Consider the following 6,000-nt stretch of genomic DNA (forward strand, 5'->3'; position numbering starts at 1 on the left):
GTCACTTCTGAAATTAGGATATAGAAGAGACTTTTGGCATTTTGATTGCTCTCTTACATCCATCCTCTCTCTCCTGGAGGGTTGACTCTGGTGGAAGCTAGTTGCTATGAAGTCCTTAGCTGAATTTCAGAGAGGTTCTCTTGGTAGGAAACTAGAGCCTCCTGCCAACAGCCATGTGAGAGCTTTGAAGTGAATCCTCCAACTCATTGAAGCTTTCAGATGACTGAAACCCTGGCCAAAATCCTGACCGCAGCCTCAGGAGAAACTTGGAGCCAGAACCACCCAGCTAAGCTCAGATTCTTGATTCTGAGATTCTAAGATTCTTGACCTCAGAGACTGTGAGATAATAAGTGTTTGTTATATTAAGCACCTACATTTTGGAATAATTTGTTATATAGCAATGAATAAGTAACACAGATAAAACACTCCATTTTCTCTTTACTAGGTACACATAAAATATATATTATAATTCATGAAAATAATCACTAATATAATATTCTTAGTGGTTTTTATTGGTTCTCTAGTAAACTTGCCAGTAAGTGGGACTTCTTAATACAAAATCCTTTACAAAAATAGAGTAACTAAGAATGTCTGAACTTTATTGCTTTCTATAAAAATTCAAGTAATTGAATCCTACAACACCAAATTGACCCTTCCACAGCTTCCCTGTTGATGCTAGGGCTGAGGCTTTGCACATTACTTTTCCCAGATTCCTTTGCCACCTGGCTATAGAATTCTGCCATTCGGAAGCGCTCAAGTGAGCTTCAGTGGGAGGCAGACAGAAGAGCCATCTTTCCTGATTTTTGCCATCCCTGACTGTGTGGGCCCAGCTTTCATCACCCCCAGCTTCCCCTCCCCCTCAGAGGAAAGCCAGTCAGCACGCTCTTACCGGTGCTGATCCCCAGCTCCAAAGGGCCCTTATTCTGAACAGGTGAATAGTAGTCCCATTGTTTTCCCGAGACCTAGATGTAGCTGCTGCTTCTGCTGTTGGCTCTGAGTTATCCCAGTGCTCCACCTGTTACCTCAGTCCTACAGCTCTTGAGTCACCAAGTCTCTACATAAAATCTCCCCTGTTAAAGTACCTAGTGTCTGCCTTCCTCTCTCTCTCTCTCTCTCTCTCTCTCTCTCTCTCTCTCTCTCTCTCTCTCTCTCTCTCTCTCTCTCTCTCTCTCCCCAGCCCTTCCTTTCAGTCCTATTTTACCCCCTGGCTGGACTCTGGCAGGTAACAATACTTAGCTCTGGTAGCTGTTACATGCAGGAATATTCACCTCTTCCTTTATAAAGATACGGAAAGACTAAATCGACTCAATTCATTGGCTGTAGTTCACATTTCAACTCTACATCTGTTTTTGGAAAGAAGCTTGAAAAGATTGGTAGTGCTGTATTGGCTCTTTGCAATCAGAAAATGTTTCCACGGCTGCACTTAGATGTCAAAACAGAAAAAAAAAAAATACTTGTTATATCAGTCAAGTTTTTGTTCTCACACATGGCAAATACAGATTTATCATCACACAATAAAGTTTTGCCTTTTTTCTTTTTCTTTTAACTGAAATTACAAGTCATCCAGAACTCAAAGCCTAATTTTGTACCAATAAAGAAACAGCAAGGATAAAAGTCTTCGCTGAAAAAGTCAGAAAGCTGGACTCATTAAATGAGGCATAACTTAATGTTGAATTTGAATTTAAAATCAACACTGGGAAAGGAAATTCTGGTGAAAGCTTAAGCCCTCAGAAACCTTTTGTTTTAAATACCTTTCTATGGTTCAGCCCACCTGCAAAAGACAGTTAATCTGCAGATGGGCACACATTCACAAATGAACTATTCAGTGTTGCAAATAAACACATTCACAGCCAATCAAATTTTTTCTTCAAATGGGCAGATTTTCACATATGGACTGCAAGTGACAGGAAGGCACACATACATACCTCTCCAATGTTTTTGAAGGATATCTTAGAGGAACTTTTTTTTTTCCCTGTAACTAGTAACACTACGGATTGTATGTGTGTTCACTTCTGTGAGATTTTCCAATAGCTCAGTTGAATTCTTCTTTTCTGATTACTGAAATGAAAAAGAAAATCAGAGAAGTACATGCATTTTTCTCCTTGGAAAACACTTTGTTGTTTATTACAACCTTAATACTTAATAGCAAAAAAAAAAAAAAAGGAAAAGAAAAGAAAAGAAATTCAAATGCATTTGAGTCACCAAGAGTCACAGCAGAAAATAGCAAAATTCTCTACTCGGAGGGGCTGAAAATTAAGCGGAAACCCATAATTGCCCTGCTCCCACCATACCTTTTCTCCATGTTCTTCCAGTTTATAAAAAGAAAAAGAAAATAGAGTTTCTTTCTCAAAAACTAGAGGGCAAAATTGAAGAGAATCTCAGAGAGCAGAAAAGTATACCCCTAAACACACACTAAGAAAATGTCTAAATTAATCCCCAGGCACAGAAGCAGTATGTGTACCACTGGGTGCCTATGAGCATTTTTCTTATCTCTTTCCTGTTTAAAACATGGAGTGGGAAGAATGTTTTAATCCGGAGTTGTTACTGTTGTAACCTAGGAACAATAATTTGAGGTTTCTAAATAGGTAAGTGTCACCATGGAGACAAAAAGAAATCTCTCTGAGATATGCTTCTGCCTGGAGGTTAACACTAAAAAAAAATAAATAAATAAAAAGACATGGGGCTCAGAGTATATGCGGATCAATTGATACACTGTTGAGCTAACTGAATCTTTGGTCCTTTACTAGCCTTGACAATGGATTTTTAAATGCCCAGATACAATACATTGTTGGTAGTTTTATGAAATGGTGTGATCTCTATGGGAGACAATTTGCAAATAATCATCAAAATTACAATTACACATACTCTTTGACCCAGCAGGTCTTTTTCTGGGAATTTTTCTTACAGATACACAGAATGAATCCTACTGGCATGTATAGCGTATATATATACTAAATAATGCATAGATGAGGTCGGTTTTGGGAACACTATTTGTAATAGCAAAAGCCTGGAAACGACCTCAATTTCTATTAATAGGGCAATGGTTAAAATAAAGTATGGAATACTATGCAGCCATATTGATATGGAATGATAAGACAAGATATACTTGAAGGAAAATAGCAAGTGCAGTAACAAGCTAATTGTATAGCGTGCTACTCTTTATGTAAAAATATTTATTTGTGCAGAACATATCTCATATAGATTCATGAGAAAAATGTTGACATTGGCTGCCTCATAACAAGTAGAGTCAGGTAACTAGGGTACAGAGATGAAAGGGAATTCTTTCATTGTATATATTTTTAGTAGCTTTTGAATTTCAAACCATGTAAATGTACTATTTGAAAAGGTAAATAAAAGTGAAAGAAAATTCAAATATATACAAGTGAACAAACTGTTCACTGACTGGCAAAGGTCTCACTGGTTCTACCTACATTTAGGGATGTCTTATCATCTCTGTATTTCATCTTGTATAAAAAGGTTTTCTAACATGGAAGAAGTTTGTTTTGAATACCGTATCAAAATAGCAATAGCTAGGTGAACATATGCTATGTGCCAGGCAATCTACTCAGCTTTTCATATATGTTTTCCTTTTTAATTATCAAAGTTCCATGAGACAGCTACTATTCTTATTTTCACTTACACAGGAGGACATTCATGTAACTAATACAGCTAGGATCCCACCCCGTGTCTCACTGACTCGAAAACTTGTGTTCAGCCACTCTGACATACTCTTGGGCTTTTCTTCTTTCAGTATACTTAAATTCTTCAAAGACCTTTGGCTGTACATCAGCTTACTAAAATTGGATAAGTGGAAAATAATGGTTAGGCATTATTTGGCAACTGGTTATCTCATTTGCTCAGTTAAAAAAAATTGTTTCAGAATAGAAGCCAAATACATTGTCTGCATTCTTGCATGCCAACGCAGTGTGATCTTAAAACCATCTGGTCAAAACCATAAATCATTAAATATAATTTCTGATTGAATAGGAACCTTTAACAAGAGTAGAATTAACCATCAACCCCCACCCTACCCATCCAAATAAACAAAGAAATAAATAACCACTCTTCCTTCTTGGCTTAGTATCCAGAGTCACATGTGAAAACATTAGTTAGCTTTGGGCCTTGTGCAAATTTTAAATTTCTTAGGTTCACTGGAGTTGAGTTTTGTGTAGTTCAAGTTTCACTTAGCCTTGGCCGTATTCAACCTTGGTCTTCAAAGGATAAAGATATTTTAAAAGCATCATAGGCCTTCAAATGTTTTATATCAAGCAATGCTGATTACTTAACTATAAACAAATCAGTAACATCTGGATCATTTGCAACTTCACACACAATTTTAAGAAGAAAAAAATATGAATGGAAGAGGGCTTAATTAAATATAACATACGGGCAAATAGTCTTCTTTGGGTAGATCTGTGAAATTTCACCTATCAAAAGATTATCTACATCCATTGTGTAGATCAAGAGAGTAAAATTTAAAAGGTAATTTGTTTGCCACATTAAAGGAAAACTACTCAACAGTATTCATGTAAATAATAACACCATTATACATTGAAGGGCTTTATTATTTATATCCAAAGGACAAAGTATTTTATAGTTTATAAAATTAATAACTGACTTTTAAAAGAGATGATTGTGATAAAATTTCAAGTATTTAAATGATTTTCATATCTTTTTTTTAAGATTGTATTTATTTTATTTTCAGAGAGAGGAGAAGGGAGGGAGAGAGAGAAATGTCGATGTTCTAGAGAAACATCAGTTGGTTGCCTCTCATGCACCCCCAACCAGGAACCTGAGACCTTCTGGTTCACAGGCCTGTGCTCAGTCCACTGAGCCACACCAGCCAGGGCAAATAGCTTTTATTTTGTAAAACTACTATCTATTTCCAAAAGAGTTTGAGGTCGTTTGTAATGAAACATACATATGTCTCCTTCTGAGTTCAGTCAGGAAAACAGAAACTACTCAAGGTCTTTTACAATAATGGATATTAATTCAGAGAAAACAGTGATAGAAAAGCTGAGAAACCAGCCCTGACAAGTGTGGCTCCGTTGGTTGGGTGTCATCTCCCAAAGTGAGGGGTCACCATTTTGATTCCCTGTCAGGGTATATGCCTGCGTTGCAGGTTCAGTCCCCAGTGGGGTTGTGTCCAAGAGGCAACTGATCAATGTCATTCAGCTCTCACATTGATGTTTCTCTCCCTCTCTTTCTATCTCCTTTCCCGTCTCTCTAAAAAGAAATAAAATATTTTAAAAGAAAAAAAGGAAAAAGAAAAGCTGAGAAGCCAAGCATAGGACATTGAGGCAACCCAGAGATTATCACGAGAGCACCCTACCACTACCCCAGAGCAGGAGGACAACTAAAGGAGATAAACTTACCAAAGTCCAGAAAGTGGACTAGAATGGAGGGCCCTCAGCTTACCACCGAGCTGAGACATAATGGGCATGGCAGGAACCCAGACCAAGAACGTGGCAGAACAACTTCTGCAGGTCCTGCTTGAGGCAGAGTTAGGAATAATTTACCTTCTCCTCTTCTCTTGTCCTCCAATCTTCTGCCTGGTCCTTTCATGAGCGGCACCTACCTTGAAGCCAGGTGTAGAAGGACCTGGGAGATGTAGTTACCCTCTGATTGAGAGTAGAGCATCTGAAGAGCAGAGAATGGATTTGACAGTCTGGCCTTTTTGCTATTCAGCATCCATTCTTACCCTTAAACCAATAGAAGAGGAACTTCATAATTCTGTCTAGCATGAAGCACCTAACCATCTTGCAAACAAAGAGACTGACACCTTCTCAACAAGGGAGACCAAAGCGCTATCAGCCATTGTATCCACCTCAAGATTCTCCAGATGATATGTCATCCTTCCTGGTGTGGCACCTCAGAGTCCGGGTGACCTATGGGGAGGGAAAGGGGGAAAAATCTGAAAGAAAAGAAAAATAATCTGATGTATGCCTGAATACACAGATATACAAGTAGATAAATAGGTAGATAAGTAGGTAGATAGAT

Source organism: Furipterus horrens, unplaced genomic scaffold, assembly GCF_987537825.1.
Source record: "Furipterus horrens unplaced genomic scaffold, mFurHor1.1.pri manual_scaffold_10, whole genome shotgun sequence".
Classification (NCBI taxonomy): Eukaryota; Metazoa; Chordata; class Mammalia; order Chiroptera; family Furipteridae; genus Furipterus; species Furipterus horrens.